Source organism: Mus musculus, chromosome 7 (genome assembly GCF_000001635.26).
Source record: "Mus musculus strain C57BL/6J chromosome 7, GRCm38.p6 C57BL/6J".
Classification (NCBI taxonomy): Eukaryota; Metazoa; Chordata; class Mammalia; order Rodentia; family Muridae; genus Mus; species Mus musculus.
The window spans coordinates 36,032,628-36,053,387 of record NC_000073.6 but is presented as its reverse complement, the minus strand read 5'-3'; the positions used below and the strand labels follow the sequence as shown (position 1 = coordinate 36,053,387).

Here is a 20,760-nt window from a genome sequence, read left to right as displayed (position 1 = left end):
CATGCATCCTCCCATAAGATTCTGTGTCATTAATATTCTTTTAACATTTGCTAAGTTCCTGTCTAAGACTGACTGCAATGGCGGCTACTGCCCATGGCAGTGGAAACAATAGGAAAATCTGCAAGGTGCATGCCTGCTTTGAATCTATCCCTTGGGGTATTTGAGAAAAACCTTCTTGTCACCAGCAACCAAAACTTTTTGGTGAGTTGAGTCATTCAGTGAGAAGGCTGTGGGTGTAACTGCAAACATGAAAATTGAAGACTTGGGTTGAAGACTCAGCTCTGACATCAAGCTGTTCCGTGAATCGTCCATTGTGCCGGTTGCTTTTGTCCAGTTGACACAAACTAGAGTCACCTCGGAAAAGAGATGTTCAGTTGAGAAGATGCCTTCATCAGAATGCCTTGAGGCAAGTAGGTTGTCCCAGGTTGTATAAGAAAGCAGGCTGAGCAAACCATGAGGAGCAAGCCAGTTAGCAGCACTCCTCCGTGGCCTCTGCTTCAGTTCCTGCCCTGACTTCTCTTTATGATAAACTATAACCTGTAAAGCAAATAAGCCATTTGCTCCCCAAGTTGCTTTTAGTCAGAATAGTTCATTACAGCAACAGAAAAACCAAAGTAGGGTTTTAGTTTCCTTTGTGAACTGGGAGTCTTCCTACTTCAATCTCATTCCTCCTTCAAGGGTGGTAGCAGGTACCCTACTTAGGGAAATGGCTATACGGTGCAAGGGTAGGAAATAAACGGTATTTGGAAGGAGCTATATGAGTGAGTAAGGACTTGGTGAAGGGAGAAAGTACCATAGTAGTTCCAAAAGACCCACCCCTGGCGGGTAGGGCAGTGCACACCTGTAATCCCAACACACAAACACAAAGAATGAGTCTGGAGACATGTGAGCCTGAGGAAAGTTTCAATGTTTATATCTATGTCAAAGAAAACTAAGAGGAAGAGGAGAAAGAAGAAAGAAGAAAGAAGAGAGGAAGAACAAAAAGAAACACCCCTTAAAATGTCCCAGTGGCTAGGGATATATGTGTTGTGAGTACCAATGCTCTGAAATACAGGACCCCCAAAGCAGTATGTCAGCTCAGGACAGAATACCCACTGTTTTCTCTGAGGCCCTTTGGGGCTCTCCCAGTGGCCAAACCAACTGAAGTCATTCCTCCATAGCAGCCGGCTTTGTCAGCTTCCTGGGATGTGAGAAAAAGCAGAGAAGGTTGGGAAATTAGCTGGATGGGATATTAGGCATCAGAGAGACTCTGCAAGGCTAAAATTCTCATCCCACATCTGGAATGAACAGCATGCCCTTCCCTGCATGGGTTTTCCATGACCTCATGACCTCATGACCCTCATGACCACGTGAAGCCCCACAATCCAAGGGAAATGGGCAGCTCAGCTTTTGAGAGGATGGCCGGAGTGGCTCGACTCAAAATAACTCCTACAGTGTTTGAATAGTTGGTCTCCAGTCAATGGAAATGTCTGGGAAAGATTAGGAGGTGTAATTGGCCATTCATGGTTGTCAACTTGACTACATCTAGAACTAAAATATCAAAATAGGGGGCACATGTGTGAGGGATTTTGGCTTAATTTGAAGTAGAAAGATCTCCTTCTTATCTGGATCTTTGAGTTAGAAAGACATACCTTTAATCCAGATCTTTTGAGCTAGGAAGAGACGCACCTATAATCTGGGTCTTTAATCCAAATCTAGTATGGGCCATGCTCTGTGCTGGAAACCTGTGTGAGGACACAGAAAAAGGAAGCTTTTGCTCTTTGCCTGTTTGCCCTCACCTTGGTAGCACATCCATTCCTTCACTGGCATTAGAGCCTATGTCTTTGGGATTCCAGCATTACTGAAGATCGTCTGAGACATCCAGCCCCATGGACTGAACAGCTACTGGGTTCTTGTACTTTTGTTCACAGTCAGCCATTGTTAATAAAAAAAAAAAACTTTTCTATATCTAAAGATTAATTCTATAAGTTCTGTTACTCTAGAGAACCCTGATTTTTACCAGAGGTATAGCCTTATAGGATGAGGTGTGGCCTTGTTGGCAGAGGGATGACCTTTTTGGAAGAGGTGTGTCACCATGGCAGGGAAATGGTGGTAGGCATAGTAGACATGGCAGGAACTAGAGAAGCAGTTGAGAGCTATACTACAGAGAGGGGAGGGGGGCTAGCTCCTGGGGCTGGCACAGGCTTTTGAAACCTCAAAGCCCTACCACCAGTGATACATTTCCTCCAACAAGGCCATACCTTCTAACCCTTTCGAAGAGTTCCACTTCCTGGTGACTAGGCATTCAACTATATGAGCCTATGGGCGTCATTCTTATTCAAACCACCATAGATCTGAGTCTTATTTTAGGAACACATCCTTACCTAGTGGGATCTTGAAGGCCCATTCAGTCTGAACCTCTGTGACAGATAAGGCCAACCAAGGTGCAAAGAGGTGGTGTCACTCATTTAAGACCAGACCTCGGTCAGTGCCCCAAGCCATACATCAGCAAGGTGCCCATGAGAACCCATTGAGGTCCTTGTCATGACATGCATAAGCTAAAGGCACAAGACTTACAAGTACGCTTTGTCCTGGTTAGTTCAGTCTAGAACCATCAAAAAGGAAAGCCTCAACCGAGGAATTGCTTGGGACAGAGTGGCCTGTGGGCAACTGGTATAGGACAGCCCAACCCATTGTAGGTGGTACCATCCGTGGGTCCTCACCTGTATAAGAAAACTAGCTGAGTATAAGTTAGCCTGAAAGCCAGCTAGCCAGCAGCATCTTCTGTCGTTCCTGGTATATTTATTTGGCTGTGATGGGAGTTTCTTGGTCAGAAGCAATGCAGTTCTTGCCTTAGTTCCTGACTTGGTCTCTCAAGATTGTGACCTGGAAACATCACAACAAACAAATGAACCCTGTCCTACCTTGGTTGCTTTTGGTCAGCGTGTTTTATTATAGCAACAGAAAGCAAGCTAGCAAACACAGGCTATGTACAACCTCTGCTCCACTGTCTATGTGAGTTTGGAAAAGCTATTTCACTCTTTCAGCCTCCATTTTGCCATCTGTTATATGGATTCCTAAAACTTCACCTACTCAGGGAATCACTGAAAGAATTGAAAAAAAAAAAGATATATACAGTAATTGGTACAGACTAAGCCACACCAAAAAAAAAAAAATCTTAATTTTTTGCCAATTCAAAATTGGAATATCACTATGAGCAATCTCCTTTCTCTACAAGATGGACCATCCTCTGCCTTTTGTCAGGACATGGGATCCAACCAAGTGGTGGACTTACTGAGTCAGCCTAGAGCCTGGAGTGAAACCTGCCATCCTCTCATGGGAAGTGTGAGTACATTTAGTGCCACCTGGAGATGAAGGGACGAGTGCCCACAGAGATGCATAAACGGCCTCCTTTCCTGAACTTGGGCAAGACTAGGAAGCTAGCATGCCTACACAGCACCGGCACCCTGGAAACTAAAGTGGGGGTCACATTTCTTTTAAGTACCACATACAGTGAGCTGGACCCCATCACGTTGGTTCTGGAGCTCATCAAAGCAACACTCTGCTGGAGCTTTTGAAGCACAAGGATCCACTGTGGATGCCATCGTGCAGCCTCTAAGTTGTTTCCTTCTTCCTCTCCCCTGAGTCAGCAGTGTCTGGGGACACTATGGGGTGGCACCCTGTACTAGGAGCTACCTCCATGCTTCCAGGGGCAGTGCCAGAGCAGAATCACAAATATCCACTGAGTCCATGGCTTCGGGCTGAGGTGGGGAACCCTGGCCAAGGGGCATAGACAGACAAAGAGTAATTCAAGAAAAACAAAACAAAATACTTCTGAATGAAATATCCTGGCAATCCCAGGACGACCGGAGCCCATAGTCAGGATCTTGGACTTTGCTCCAGTGGACCTGGCCTAGGGTTTTGATCTAATCCCGTGTGACTCTAAAAGCCACATGAATAGTTCATTTCCCAGCAAAGCTGCCACACAGGGAGACAAATAACTTAACCAGGGACAATGCTTTACCAGTAGGAACATGTCAAAGATTAAAAAAAAAAATCATAACCCAGGGAAAGCTAGGCAGAAAAGGAAGGAAAAACCAACTTTTTCTTTCAGTGAACATTGTCCTGTGCCAAAGGGCAATATCTGTCTCTGTGTCTCAAAGCGAGTGAACAGGGGTAGGTGCCTGCCACAGGTGTGGCAGCAAGGAGAAGCACCCTTCTTGAGGGATTAGAAGTGGGACTTCAGGCAGAGAAGAGCGACTGTCCTGAGTCCACGGGGTCCACAGTAGATCCACCACAGATCATTTGGTTTGTGGGCAATGCCGGTTCTTAGAGAAGCTCTCAGAGAGTGCTTGCCTGGCAGGGCACTGCTGCTCGATGGCAGACTGTTTGCCTAGCATGAGAAGGGCCTTAGGTCGGATGCCCAGCTTTATTAAAACAAATAAAAAGTGTGTGTGTGTGGGGGGGTGTTTTTGTGTCTGTGTCTCTGTGTGTATGTGTCTCTGTATATTTGTGTGTGTGTGTGTATTTTGGTGTCTGTCTGTATGTGTGTTTGTGTTACTCTGTGTGTGTTTGTGTGTCTGTGTCTGTGTGTTTAGGTGCATATGTCTAAGTGTATGTTTGTGTGTCTTTGCCTGTGTGTCTGTGTGACTATGTGTATGTCTGTGTGTGTGTGCATGTCTGTGTGTATGTGTGTCTGTGTATATCTGTGTATGTCTGTGCCTGTGTATATGTGTATCTGTATATGTGTGTGCCTGTTTATATGTGTTTATGTATGTGTGTGTACCTATGTGTGGGTTGGTGCAAGAGAATCCTTGGTATTGTTCCTCAGGATGGCTGGATGGCTACCTTGTTGCAGTTTTAATGCAACAAAGTCCCTAACTAGGACTCAGGTCACACCAACTAGGCTAGACTGGCTCTCACATCAGGGATCCTCCTGACACAGCTGGCTTCTTTTGTTTTACAGATGAGTTCTAGAGATGAAACTTGACTAGTACTTTCTGGAAGGAACTTCCTCACCAGCCCCCAATAACTTTTTTAAAAGAGTGATTTCAGGAGACGCCTGAAGATGAGGTCTAACGTTGGCTCTTTCATAGGCAAGCATCACCAAGCCCCTTCTATCCATCCACCAGAATCAATGCCTGGGTTATGGCTTATAGAACCTATAGACCTTTATATAACCTAAGCTATAGCCTCTTGTTCAATGTCAGCATGAGAGCCACTGCTCTCCATCCTGGTCCTTGAAGCACGTGTGGACTCATGGTCCATTTGCACATACATCTGCAGACACAGCCATTATTCTCCATGAACTTACCCCTTCCAAGCTTATCCAGGAAGGAAACTGGAAAACACTGTGTCCCTCTGGGAATAGCATTCTAGATACAGAGTCAGGAAGACATTACTGAAGTTAATATTAGAGAAAAAACCCACAGCCTCTGCCATGATACCTGTCCCCCAATGTCCAGCATCTTCCAGGAGACTAACCTGGCCATCCCGGGACCCTGAAGGCAGTTAGAAGTTGCCCGCACCCGGCCGCTGCGTGTTTCGGTGGACAGATACAGAATTGCGCTGCTCTCCAGTGTTCTGCAGAGCACGCCATGCTATAGACAGAAGTGTTTCAAGTCAACACAATATGAAAAAATTCAAAATAAAATGAAAAGTGTCTGAAAACAAACCAACATAAATATACAGCAGTCCTGTTCATTATGATTATTTATGATCCTAAGAACTGGCACCATTACTGTGGTTTCCCTTCCAAAATCTCACAAACTTGTTACGACACAGCAGTCTCCCAGGCCTATAGGCTTCCAAAGGTGCCCTGCTCCAGGCCGAAGTTATTTTCCATTGGGATGTCGCCCACCCCAGGTGCACACAGGCACACTTATGAGCAGTAAAGACACAAGAGAAAGCCAGCCCAGACTTCCCAATGGCCCTGATTAAACGAGTGGTATGAATTGCAGATGTCTGATGGGCGCTGCCAATCAAATTGCTCCAGGCACCTGTGAGGGGCCTGCAAAATGGTTTGGAAATCCATCCCCCATCCCCAGGGGGTTGGACACAGCCCGTGGAACAGGCCGGGCAACAGTGAGAATGTCATCCAGGGATGACAGGACCTTTCTCTTGCAGCCCCCCTTCCTCACCCCCTCCTGCCACTTCCAACCCCCCTTTCCAACTTTTCCTTCTACTCTCTTGACAAGTAGTCATGGCCACATCACCACTGCGCCGCTGTCCTCGCGAGCTGACCTGCGCCTTGCGCACTGGGGGGCCGGGTGGTCATGCTGTCCTCATCTCTCGCCAACCACATCTGACAGGAGATGCGGCGCTCACGGCACCTTGAGACGCGCTGGGACTACACAGGTAAACCAGGGGAGTCCGTGTTGTCTCCTGGCTAACAACAGGCCGAAAGACATGACATCTGCAGCCCGGGAGCCCACGTCCGAATATTCAGAGTTCCATCATGCGGGTGATGAGGGCCAGCAGTGCATGAGGCTAAGGAAGGCAGGAGGGGGGCGGGAAGGGGAATCTGACTCTGTCCTCAATCAGGGGAGAAAAGGAGCACAGGTGTAACTGAGCAGTGAGGGCAACCAAAGACAAGGGCACGGAGGAGTGTGGCCCGCTCCTAGCACCTGGAGCCCACCAGTGGCTGTAGGGACCTCCTAACTCCTTGGTGGACTTCTCAGCCTTAAGAAACCCTTCTCTGCTCCCGAGGCCCCACTCAGCTCCCTGGAGTCCGTCTCAGTCTCTGCAGACCTTCCATATATGCCCCTGCACCTAGGCGCTGCTCTCAGCTCCTCTGAGCCTCACACAGCTCCTCAGAGACCCTCTTACCTCCTTGGGGGCTCCATCTAGGTCCTTAGAGTCCTAGGCACACCCTTGTAGCCCTCCTTTGAGCCCTACCCAGCATCTGATGTACCCTATCATCTTTTAGAGTACCATACAGCTCCCTGGACCCCGGCCTAGCTCCTTGGTGCGCCATCCAGGACTGTAGAACCCTACCCACCTCCTTAGAGCCACACCCACATCCTTGGAACCCCACCCACCTTCTTGGGGCCCCACCCATCTCCCTGACAGTACCCTCCCATCTCCTAGAGCCCAATCCACAGGCAGGACCTGGAAACCCCCCAGACGTGGGTAGCCCCGCCCCCAGGGCTTCTGACATAGTCCGAGGAGAGAGGGATTCTCCATGGAGGAGGAAAGCATTCTGTTAGCGATGGCGTGGGAGTTTTAAGTTGCTATATCGTCTTGCCACTCCTTTTTGGGGAAATGTCGGAATGGAGAAAAACATGAAGTATTTTGACTGAAATAAATGCTTTCATGGAAAACAGAGAGCCCTAGAGAGTATGCTCAGACTTGAAGAACGTCATACTATTTTAAGCAGGTGACAGTAATGTCACTGTCTGAGAGGTTAGGATTTTTTTCCTAGACTTACAAGAAGGGGAAAAAAAACCCACATAAGTTTGCTTCGAATAGAGAAAGTTAAGAAACACACTCCTCGGTCACATGGATAATTCATACACTACAGTGTCATATCTCCTTGCGAGAAGATTTCAACACAGCTAAAGTGTTATCAGAGGCTGTGTGTTGGCTCCTAGCTGAATCAGAACGAAGCACAAACATGCCCTTCACTCGGAATTTTTCCCAACTGCCTTTGTACCACCCACTTCAACAGGACTGCCCTACGCTGGTTCAAACACCCACCCCAGCCTAGAAAACCCAGAGCAAACCTGGACAGCACGCTTTAGCCAGCCTCAAGCTGGAAGCGTATTCTACTCAAGCTGGAAGCGTATTCTAGATTGCATTGGAAGAGACTCCTCTTTATTTTCCTTTGGTTCTAGGCAGCACTGAATGAGCAATGAAAGGACCGGCAGCCTATGAGGCGCCAGTGGGTAAGAATGGAATTTGGTAAGTATGTTGCTAGACATCTCACTCCTCAAGGCGACCTGGCTTCCTCTTTTCCCTGGATAGCTTACTTGCTCAATGTTGTTTTGTAGCCATTAGAGAAGGCATCGCTGTAACCCCTGCTTCTTGGATTCTCCAAAGCGTCCTGCTCAAGGGCTGTGAGAGTCGGGGGCTACCTGGAAGGGTCCCATATTTGAGTGTCTATCCCTGTTTCCTTGCCCCCTACCTTCCGGTGCACAGTGCTACCTGATTCACAAAGTGGAGTCCACCACCCACTGTCAGAGCTCTGCCACTGGGCCAGAGGTCACCAAAAAGAGACAAGAAGGTGGAAGGTCAGGCTGGAGAGATGGCTCAGCAGTTAAGAGCACTTGCTATTCTTGCTGAAGCCCTGTGATCAGTTCTAGGCATCTGCATGGCAGCTCATAGCTGTCTAACTCCTGTTCTGGGGGATCCAGTACCCTCTCTGGCATCTGTAGGCATCAGGCACATATGCACTATGGACATACATGTAGACAGACACTCATACTCATAAAACAAAAATAAAATCTCTTATTTAAAGACAAGTGATGTCACCATGTTCCCTGTGAGTCAGTTCAGAAGAGCATGGGGCGTATGATGGGGACAGAGAGTTGCCTAGGGTTACACACTTCTGCCAGCTACACTGCTGCTGGATCACAACACTATATTTATTTAATATCTCTGCGCAGTTGAGGCTGCCCTCAAACTCATTATATTATACAATCCAGGTTGGTACCTAGACATGGTTCCCTCCATGCCTCTGCCTACTTATAGCTACACCTAGTTTGGTTGGCTTAGAAGGTGAGATTCTTGATCCAGGCCACCCTTAGATGAAGCTGACTTTCCTCAACCATGAACTACTAATTAGCCATTCTCCACTAAGCCAGTCCATTCTCTCCTGCCTGTAGCTTTTAAGGAGACCCTCGAGACGCTATTGCTAAACTAGTACATGTCTGCACATGCACACCCAAATACACACACAAATACCTCTACCACCCTGAGCCACTCAATACATAATCAGGCCCCAATCCCATGGATGGTATTTCCCTTTAAGGGAGCCCCGTCTTCCAACAAACATGATAGAATAAGACAAGTGCTTTGATAGCCCACCTGCTGTCTTTAGATCAGGATCCTAGGATAGCGTGGCTTCAATAGCACTGGAATCTTAGGTCCAAATTGTTCTGCTGCAACAAACTCAGGTCTTCCATTAACTCAGGCTGCAATGGTGCAGTGGTCCACCCAGATCACCAACCTGGAAAGAGGTCACCCCTTGGAACTGAAATCTAAAGAAGCATTGATGATCTGGAAGACTTGGGGTTCCAGCAATGTAGAATGGAGCGCTACAGCATGATCTCTTGTGGCCGTTGATTTCCATTGTCAAATTGACTCAATCTACCTGGGAAGGCAATCTTGGTGTAGATTAGGTTAGCCTTTGGGAATATCTATGGGGAATTACCTTAGGTATGTTAGTCAATTAAGGTGGGAAAGCCCATCCTAATTATAGGCTGGACCAGAACTGTATAGGTAAGAAAGCAAGCTGAGATCTAGAGTGTATACGTGCGTGAATCCATTGCTCTCTACTCTTGGCTGTGGCTGTGATGTGAGCAATTGTTGCAGATCCTGCAGCCTGAACTTCTCCAAGATGATGGACAGTAAGCTGAAATAAACCTCATTACTGGGAGGTGGTGGAAAGTGAAAGTTGGGGCTTGATTGGAAGAAGTAGGTTGCTTAGGAATATGCCCTAGATGGGAATATCTTCTCCCCAGGGCCCTCTCTGCTTCCTGTCCACTGTAAGATGAGTTGTTTTGCTTCATCCTATGCTCCCTGCCTTGATGCTCTGCCTCAGCACATGCACAGAGTCACGTGACCATACATGAAGCTCAGAAAACGTGAGGCAAAATAAGCCCAGCCTCCCTTACACTGTTATGACGGCTATTTTATCACCACAACAGGAAACTAAGGGCTGCGTAGAGGTGCCTCTGATGGACATGAGGCAGATCAAGAGAGGGATGCGTTAGGGACTTCAGAAGTTGGGAGTTTATCTTGGCTTAGGGGTGGGTTTGGGCTTTTATAGGTGCTTCCCTGTGACTTCCAAGTAATTCTTTCCTCATGGTAAACCAAGTTCACCAAGCTGGAGTCCAAGCCCCACCCCTCACCCCACCCCCACTGGAGTCCAAGCCCCATCCCCCCACCCCACCCCTGCAAACCACAAAAATCTATGGATGATGATTCCCAAGATCTTAAGTTCAGGTGACAATGATGTCAGAGGGTAGTCCCTGCCCAGCCTCCAGGGGCCACCAATCAGCTGCCAGTCACCAGCACGTGCCGCTGACAAACAGGCCCCATTCTTTCCCCATACCCACCGTTCCTGCTCCATCTTAGCACAAGCTGGAGCCTCTCCCTACTTGCTGTTTGAGCCTCTCTGGTTTTATGCTGATCGTTAACTAAGACTATTTCCCTCCGGAGATTTATTACATTAATGAGCTCTGAAATTACTCATAGCAATTAAGTATATTGTTTTTAAACTCTTCAGAAATCATCAAAACACATCGGCTGTTTTCAAAGAAGCATAAATAAAAGGGTCTAACTTGTTTCTCAACATCCCCAGCAGCTCCTTTCATACAGCTTTGGGGTCCTCGGCTCCCCGGGCTCCAAGGTAGACATGGAAACACCCAGCTAAGGGATGCTCAACCTCCCAATGCAGTGATGGCTTTGCTCTCTAGAGGTCTGGAGGCAGAGGCTGAGCAGCCAGGCAGGGATGGTGGTGTTGGGGGATGTTGCAAAGCCTTTGGGATGGGAGGCCTGCTTGGCAGCCACTGGATCCTTGGAGGTAAGGAGTTTGAGGTTATAGCAGATCCCACTTCCAGCCTGAACTCTCCTCTTCCTGGCCACCCATCAGGATCGTAGCAGCTGCCTCATGCTCCTGTCACCATGGCAGGGAGCCATTCTGTCACCATGCCTTCCCCATTGGTCTGTGTCCCCTGAACTGTGCACCAAAATACATCCCTCAAGTTGCTTCCTTTAAGGACTTTGGTCACATTGAGAGGAAAGGTAACCAGTACGTTGCCCCATCTCAAGACCCCACTAGGGTGGTGGGCACAGTGCCTGGACCAGTATATGTCCTTTCTTAACACAAGAGGTGCTCCTTACAGCTCATCTTATGGACCTGTCCACTCCTGACTCATTCCCCCAACTATGGAACAAAAACTGTAATTGATGCACACTCTTCTAGCAAGGAAACTGAGACACCACTGGCCAGGCTGAGCTACACTTGGAGCCACTGTGCCTACCACCCACTGAGCTTTGAATCTGCCACAGGCCTGCTCCTGGATCTGCATCTCAAAAAGACATGTTCTACTCACCAATCCACATTGTCAGAGAGAGAGAGAGAGAGAGAGAGAGAGAGAGAGAGAGACAGAGAGAGACAGAGAGAGACAGAGAGAGACAGAGAGAGACAGAGAGAGACAGAGAGAGAATTTTTGACCCAGGGGAGAAAAAAAATATCTTTTACCCTTTTTAAAATTTATTTATTCACTTTACATCCTGCTCACTGCCCCCAGCTTCCGATCACCCCCATCTCCTCTCCTTCTCCTTTGAGAGGGTGGGGGCCCCCTGGGTATCCACACGTCAAGTCTCTGCGGGGCTAGGTACATCTTCTCCACTGGGGCCAGTCAAGGCCAGAATGAAGACTTAAGAGTTCCTGTGGGTGCCAGGCACAGCTCAGCAGAATGTTTGCCAAGCACACACAAGACCCCAGTACCCCTTGCATTTGCAGCCCTCTGCCTGGCTCTGTGCAGTGTGGCTATCAGGGGAGAACAGAGGGGTCAATCTAAGGAGAATGGCTTGGACCTGGTGGCTCAGGTATTCTCAGAGCCCTGCCGCTCAGCGCGGAGGACACTCCCAGCTCTGCTGTGAGTTCTAGGGTCCAAGAGTCACACTTACACTACACAAAGAGAACACTGAGGGTTATCAAGCCCAGTACTGAGCACAGAGCACCTGCAGGCCCTTCTGGAATCTTAGGGTCCCGAATCAGAAGAGCCCTGATTGTTGTGGGCCCAGGGCTACCTGGTGGAGTATCTTCTCCTTACTCCACATTGCAGATCCTTATTCACCATGCAGGGTGTGGGCCACCCTCCAAGCTCATAGAATGGCAATGTCCCCAGGGAAGCCTCAGGACCAGAAAGGCAGAGTGGGCATGACTTCCAGGTGCCTGATGTCTTTGTTTCCCATCTGGAAGCTGCCAGCTGTCCAAAGGTCCCTTACAGTGTCCTCTCCCACCACCGTTTTCACATGGATAATGCATGCACTCTAAGTCTACCAGATCCTTCCTCCTTTATAAAGCCAGGCTGCAGCACCCTCCCCAAGTTCCCCACAGCCTTGCTAAGTCACCTCTTGCTGCACAGATTACCCCACGGTGGCCCCAGATGGCAGGTAATGTCTTCTGCCTCTCACTTTCCATTCTGCCTCCACAGGCTCATGGTTCCCACACCCTAGGGACATTTGCCTAGGGGTCTAAAGCAGTAAGACAGAGAAAATGTAGGTTACAAGGCAGAGAAAGGACAGCGAGACCACCCAGGGCCATTTTAGAGAAGGACAATCAGACAGGATCAGCAAAAAGAGCTTGAAACACAAAATCCTGGGTTTGAAACTTAGGGATCCAGCCCCCGGTGGCTGTTGCAACCCTTACTTTTCCTTCACAAGCATGCTGTCTGTGGGAAAGCCAGCCCGAGGCAGTCTGGGGGTCATCTGGCCTCGAAGCACTGGGAAAGGTATCATGGCTTTTAGATGTATATGGCCCTGGAATGTTTCTTGTCTTGTTTTGTTTAGTTGTTTGTTTGTTTTTTGTTTTCTCTCCCTTGAAAACAAGGTCTCACTATAGAATAGACCCTTCTGGACCTCACAACATAGCTCAGTTTAGCCCCACACTTGCAATCTTCCTGCCTCAGCCTCGGAAGAGCCCTGCCCCCACCCTCAACACACACACACACACACACACACACACACACACACACACACACACCACACCACACCACACCACACCACACCACACCACACCACACCACACCACACATTTACATACGCAGCCCTTGGAGCTTTTATTAAGTTCACCAAGACTGGAACTGGCTGCAATGTGGCCTTCAATCAGGTGGTGAATTTGGTGGCTTCTTGCCTTCACAACTCCATAAATAAATGTATGAAGCCATCAGATTTTTGTTTCTTTTAGATATTTTTAGAAATTCCTTGAGAATTTTGTAGAATGCATCTTGGTTACGTCCACCCTTAACTCCTCCCAGACCCACACCCACCTTCCTCCCCTCAACCTGTTTTCCTCTTTTTGTTTTTTTCTAACCCATCTGCTCCTGCTTGTGTTGTATGTACAGTCATGGATGTGAGGTTGTCTACTGGAACAGGGTTGACCAACCCAACCAGAGGCCACACACTTAAAGAGAACTGAATCCCCGACCCCCTAAAATCAATCAGCTGTCAATAGCTCCTCAGTTGGGGGTGCCTCCCTCACACTGACGCTCAAGACAGACTGCCCGCTCTCTGTAGGTCTTTCTGAAATCTCAGACTGTGAGAGAGTTGTTGGATGGTTTATTAGAGAGGGGCAGGTCTTCAACTTTCTAAAAGGAAGCATCATTTCCAGGATGGAGGGGGTGAGGAAAGGCTGTTCAAACACTGGAGGCTGGGTGCACAGCACAGATCCTTGCATCTAAAACTAAAGTTGCTGTGTAAAGGCATTTAGAACATGTCTTCGGTGAGCATCCAAGACAGCAAGCAAACCAGGAAGATAGACTGTCATGGGAGGATTCACACACCCACAGACCCAACAAGCCCAAACCAAGAATCTGAACTTCATCCCGCCCTGAGGCTGGCCCCATCACATCCCACTTCAAAGCAGGTGTGTCTTCACTGAGACATCCATTGACACAGCAGAACCAGGGGTCAACCTGGGGACAGCTCAGATCTATCAGGCCAGATTTGTCCAGAATGACGTGTTTAATAGCGCCCTTCACGAAGAGGAGAGACCCTTAGCCACTGGCAGGCACGCGGCCACCGCGATATGACAGAAATAAAACTGAACAATGTCGCTTGTCATCCTTAAGAGGGATTTTCAAGTCTGTCCTTCATCCGAGAAGCGCTGTGCTTAATGAATGAGTCCTGAATCATGACACAAAAAATGACTAAGATATGGGAATTGTACAGAGGTCAACAAATGCATTTTAACCCATAAAGTCAAGGGACCTAGTCATGTCTGTGGATGGTACCACTTACAGACAATGTCCCTATGTACCGGAGGGAGGGGGAGGGGAGAGATGGGGTCGGGGGATGGGCAGGCACAGATAATAAGCAAGACAAAGATTCCTGCAAAAACTGCCAGGAGAGAACAATCTCAAAGGAAGAAAGAGAGAGATGAGAGAAGGGAGGGAAAGAGAGAAAAGGAGGAAGGCTTTGCTGTTTCTGCTCCAAAGGAGAACCTTGCTTAGCCCAGTGTGGTGGCATCTGTCTGTGATGCCAGATCCCAGGAGGCTGAGGCAGGAGGGCCACACATCGGGACCCATCCTGGCATAGTGAGATCCCTCTCTGACGATGGATGGGTCTCTGGCTAGCGGAAGACCACATGTCGTCAGTTCCTGAGCCTCCACAACCGGCACCCATGGTACGCACACACAAGGAAATGGCTCCTCGGCTGCGTTCACCTTTCCTTAACATCTAAGCATTACGGAGCCTCAAGGTCTGAACTCTGTGGTAGCATGGATGATAACAGCAAAGAAATGTAGAGCTGGGAAGATGGCTCAGAGGGTAAAGTGCCTGTAGCAGAAGCATGGGGGCCTGAGTTCAAACCCCCTAGTAACCAGGTTAAAAACCAGGCGTGGTGGCACACATCTCCAGCCCCAGCACTGGTGTGGTAGAGTCAGGAGCGTCGACGGAGCTCTCTGAGCAGACAATCCTGCCAAATGTGTGAGCTCCCTGCTCACACCCTGTCTCAAAAAGTAAGGTGGATCACGATTCTAGAAGAAACCCAGCGCTGACCTCTGACCTGGGACTTCCACACCCACCTGCACAGACTCTGGCATCCACAATGGCAGGCACACCCAACCCTTCACTTTCCACACACAGGAGAGATGCAGGGCCTTCCAGGAAATCTAAGAGTTCCTAGTGGGAAGCCAGTTTCTAAGGAAAGTGTCTTTAGAGTTGAAAGCACTGTGTATTGAGTTCCATCCCAAACCTCCTTTATTTTATTTTATTTTTTATTTTTGATCACACAGATACTCAATTTCCTTTGAAGAATCTCTGCCCTGCCCCTACATCTAAATTGTGGAGTTTACACCAGATTGACATTACAGATGCCATCAGAATTGGACGTTAAGGATTATACATCAATTAATACACAGCTTTGACCAAACCCACATATCAGTCACCCAATCCTGGCCAAGCAACAAAAGTCATGAGTATGGAAAGATTAAAATCACAAGAAATATAGATACTCATACACCAAGAGAGCTGGAGGCTCTTGGAAGAAGCAAATCAGAGCATGAGGACACTCGAGATGAATCCAAAGCAGTATTGCCTATGCTCTTTTACTTTACTGGATCGGGCCTCACTTGAAGCAGACTTGACTTAGAACATTTTTGTTTACAAAAGCTAAAATCCTTGCTTTGAATGGTTTTTCCCGACCTGCAGTATTTCCAGACTGTTGGAAGTCCTGTCTAGATCCTTGTGTCCTAAGGTACAAGGGACCTTCCAATTCCTAGAAAGGTACCTAGAGGCACAGATAAGCTGGGCACGATCAGATAGCCACCTCATTGTCCAGACTCAACCACCCCTGCATCCTCTGCCGATTACCAACCTCACAGCCTCTGGCTGTCACTTATGAGCCAGGCACCTCGCAGACCCAGATGTGGGAAGAGTGAAGGTTTATTCTGCCTTCCCCGCTCCTATCTTGTTTTCCACAAAGGGACTGCACCCTGTGATCTGATAAAATAAAATAGGATAATTTTGGTTTGATTGTTTCATACACGTGTGAAACTGTCCTTACAACACATTTACTCAATCCTCTGCACAGCTCCAGCTCTTGACCTCCCCAATCTCTGTCAACCTCATGAGACCTCCTCGCTGCGGTGAGGTTTTTTGGCTGCACCGCTTTGTGCTCCCAGTGGATTTCACATGCACACCTGCCCAGGAGCTTTCTCAGATCCACACATGGAGAACGCATACACACACAGGCACACATACGCACACAGGTGCACACGCATACATGCACGCATGCAAGCCCGTTAATTTTTAAATGCCTTGGCTAATTCAAAGTCTGGGCATTCCTAAACCTTCCCCTGCCACCCCAGGCCCAATTGGGAAAGTGACCAGTGGCCACTTACCCAAAAACTCACATTGCTGGTTGGCTTTATCTCCTGCCGCTACTGTGTCCCCTACTTCTCCCCCCACCCTACTCACTGACCAGGTGCCCTACCCAAGCAACTTGAAGTGTCCCAGCTACTGACTATCCCCAATTGGGAACAAGAAACTTCAGCATCTGGACAAACAGATTTAAAGCATTAGCACCAATCTCTAATATGTCCTCTTCTATAAGTATTACTGATATGATGCGCGCATGCCCTGGTGTGTGTAGGTGTGGGGTGTGTGTGTGTGTGTGTGTGTGTGTGTGTGTGTGTGTGTGTGTGTGTGTGTTTTCTAGGGAATCCATCCAGTGCTGCTATCGTGTACATGTGTTTAGATCTGACCCTTTAGGACTGGATTGGATAACAGGTTTGGGGGGGGGGGAGTAACTCTTCTATCTCTCAGCAGCCACCAACTGCCTGCAGCTCTTCACCTAGGTGTGAACCTCATGAAGTGAATTTGATCTCAGACTCTGAACCATCAGTGTTGTAAGGAGACTTACACAAGCAGGCAGTGGGAGAGCATACCGCCCCCACCAAGGCTGCAGACCCGACCAAGCAAATGTTGGGGGCAGGGGGATAAAACTATGGCTTCTACATGGCCAGCATTCAGACTAGAGCCCATGAAGGAGCTTGCAAACTCTGCATGGGTAGAAGGGACCTTAAATGTCACCTCCACTGACAGGTCTTATAAAAACTCACTTCCCCTTGTGTTGGATGCTGTTATTGAGGGACAGCTCATTTCTCACCTCCCTCATAGGCGGTACCAGGCTGAAAGTCTCAAGCACTCCCTTGATCTAAATGCCTGTCTACAGCCTTAAAGCTCCTCCCCTTAGAATTCTCTGGACTCCTTTTCCTACCCCTTCCTGCCCCAGAAGTTCTTTCATGGAACTTTGGCAATCATAACCCCCTGTGCACTGCCTAGTTATGTCAATTTGAGGCAGGCTGGCATCAACTTCATCTGAGAGGAGGGAACCTCAACTGAGGAAACGCCTCCATAAGATCGGGCAGTAGCCAAGCTTATAGGACATTTTCTTAATGAGTGCTTTAAAGGCTGGGAGTGTACACACATACTTAAAATCCCCATACTCCGCAGGCTGACTCAGAAGGATTATGAGTTCGAGATCAGCCTGGGCTTTATAGGGAGACTGTGTTTCAGAAAGAAAATGATGAGGCTAGAGAAACTGGCTCAGCACTTAAAGGCACTTAAGGCTCTTCCAAAGGACCCCACTCAGTCCCCAGCACTCAGATGATGTAATTCCAGCTCCCGGGGATCCAGCGCCCTCTTGTAGCCTCACCAGGAACTACATGCATGTGGTAAACAAACACAGGCAGACAAAACATTCATACACATAAAGTAAAATTATGTCTTCTTTAAGTTTTTTTTAAATAAAAACAGAGAAATAAAGAAACCCATTTTGAGATGCTGTGAATGATAGCAAAGCCCAGCCCTTTCCCTTACCCTCCTCTCACAGGGGCCTGCCTCACCCCAGCATCGTGGACCAGTGAAGAAACCCATTAGCTCCTGGGAAATTAAGAACATGCCAGCATCCATATGCAGAATAGGGGGACAGTTTGTGGCTTCAGAGAGGAGTGTGTAAGTAAACACGAAGTCTACGGTATTGAGGTTGATCAATATAGGCTACCCATCGCTAACTGTCACCCAGCCTTTTTGTTTCCAGGAGTCCCATGGTGGGTGACAGTCACAGACTTTGATGGACTCTGACACAGATGAGAAGTCTGGCTTTTCAAGACAAGAGAAGTAAAGGAGGGAGAGACAGTGAAGTTAGCAGACAGGGACGGGCTCAGGGCATCTCTGACAGGTCAAGCTAAGGAGGAAAATTAGAAAGGAAAGTCACTCGGCCACCATGTGTGCCGGAGTTGGCTGGGACAGCTGGAAGAAATATCACCCAGCCAGATCCCTGGCCTGGATTGTGATACATGCATGCAGAGGGTTATCAATAACCCTGCATGATTAATGCTAATGATTTATGTTAATTTTGCCATAAGCTTTATTTGTGCCCAGTGTTGAGTTTAAAGATGTCAAATCATTTCTTAGGAGGGTGTTAGAGATTTTTAAAAGCCAAATCTGAACTATAAGGGCTGACATTCCATATATCACGGCTCCACACTCTTTGAGTCCAGGGTCACCATTCCCCCTTGTAATTGCCTCTCGTCCAGCAATGAGTTCTTGGAACAAGGTCCCACGTGGGAGTCTGGGTGGCTGCAGGAGCAGGAGCATGCAGGGTCCCTTCTTTGGTTAAAGAAAGAGTCACAGACTTCAGAGCATGCAAGAAAGCTGTAGATGACTGATGGCCCTATAGCCTCTCTACACACAGATGAAGTGAGCCATGACAGGCTTACCCAGTGTTATCCTGGGGGTGGGGATAGTCACACCTCTTCTGCAGCCTCAGTTTCCCTTCTGTGAAATTAGGGTTAAGGGACAGGCTCAGGTTACCTCACAAGAAAGCTAGGAGATGCAAATTGTGTCCCTCCACGGAAAAGGTTTGTTCTCCATGATGTTCCCCCTAAATACACACTAGATAGTATTCCTGGGGGTGCTTTGAGCACGCATTACTTCCACAGAATGCAGTCATGGGGGCTAGGAGCAGAGAACAGATCTGATCTTCTGATTGTCAACTTATCTGTTACTTCAGGTTACCCTCTTCCTACCTTGCCCCTGGTCGTTGATCCCAGAAGCCTCTTAGAAGCCGCCTTTCCTCACCTTTCATGAACCAACACTGGGGTGACTAGCCCTATGCTATGTGTCAGAGTCTGCAAAGAGTGAGAACAGTGGGGGCAAGCATCAACTTAAACCCAGCTAACACTAAAGCTCAACGCTGAACCCAATTACCGGACATAGTAACTACCTACATGTGCGCCCACCTTGAAGAGCATCTCGGACAGGCAGATACTGAAACAATAAAAAGAGAGTTGGCTTGATGCAGTCACTAACATGTAATACCCTAAATACATCTGAGAATTGGAGAGGTCCTGGGAACACCAGCCTTATATGTCTGCCCTGGATGTCTCTCACTCCTGGCACAAAGCCCCATTGGTACTATCTAGAGACATCTACTGACCTGTGTCCCCCAGATTCCCCGCTTTGGCTCCTGTAATCAGAGTTCTAGCAGCATTGCCACCTGTAAATCAGTCACTCTCTTCCCTCTCTCCCCAACAAAGTCCAGATCCAAACCCAAAACCCAATCCATGATGCCTAGTCCTTCCCATCCTCCCCCTTCATAGCTGTATCTCTTGCTAGAAATCTATTATCTGTAGCTTAAAATCAACCATTTCTCTATGGGCTTGGACTGAAGGGAAATATCCTATCTGCTTTCTTGGTTTCCTGGGATGGAGCTCCACAGAAACCAGCGTGGTCCAGACTGTACAGCGCACACCTGTCAAAACATATGGCCCCTGCCATTTATCAACTAATCTGTTCCAAGAACAGATAGGCAGTATCAGCAATCTGGTATTGATCTGTACAGGCCCCTGCTATTGTTCATCCCTGCATCCCAAATGGCAGCAGGAATTAATGAAAGAGACTAAACAATGCAGAGCAGTCACTCAGCCCCACAACTTTGTTGGCTCTTCTCATTAAGTTGGGCAAAGTTTCCTCAGTGAACTCGGACGCTCTCTTTAGAGAGAGGTGAGCCCAAGCCAACCCTTTCTTCCCTCTATGGTCCAGCTGTTGGTTTCTCTAGGCTGAACTCAGCTCAGTGATGCTACAGATTCCTTCAAAGGCCATGGTAGTAGCATGTTAATGGCATGTGAGAACACATGTGGTCTCTCCCAGAGTCTGGGTGGAAAGATACTTTCCTCTATTAACCCCTTTTGTAGTTGTGCTTAAGCCCCCAATGTCTTGGATGAGTGGGTAGGTGGATGAATGTATGCGTGGATGGATACATGGAAGGAAGGATATATGGGTATATGCATACATGGATTGATAGATGAAGAGACAGATGAATAGGTGCACCCATGATGGATGGACCTGTGCATGCATGGATGGATGCATGGATAGAGAGATGGGTGATTGAATAAATGAGTGCATACATGGATGATGGATAGAGGAGGAGATAAATGCATACATGCATGAAGTGGTGGATGGATGATGAATGGTTGGGTGAGTGGATGCATGCACGCATGCACATATGGATAGACGCATGCATGCATGCGTGCACAGGTGGATGTGAAGGTGGATGGATTTAAAGGATAAAGGATGGATGGATGGGTGGACGGATAGATAAATGATAGAGGGTTCTGAACCAACAGAGATGAGAAGTCATGAGTACACCATTCTCATGGCCATGAACCCACAATGATGTATCCTCACGGTGGACAGCCCAGAGACACCATCTCATTCTCTAGTCATGAGAGCCAGGAATTTTCTCACCATGATAGAACAATAGGAGCCACTGAGGTGCAGTGGATGAAGATTCATCTTCCGTCCCACAAAGCTGGCCTCAAA

The 20,760-nt window shown here is 48.0% G+C and overlaps 1 long non-coding RNA gene across 1 annotated transcript; it reads right to left on the bottom strand.

Annotated features, from left to right (window-relative positions):
- Positions 1-684: 684 nt before the first annotated feature.
- Gm36286 lies at positions 685-9,792 on the bottom strand. The gene is made up of 5 exons (XR_391261.3): positions 5,464-9,792; positions 5,294-5,354; positions 2,703-2,865; positions 1,632-1,724; positions 685-1,180 (listed from the first exon to the last, which is right to left on the bottom strand). It is a non-coding gene; the product is annotated as a predicted gene, 36286 (long non-coding RNA).
- Positions 9,793-20,760: the final 10,968 nt, after the last annotated feature.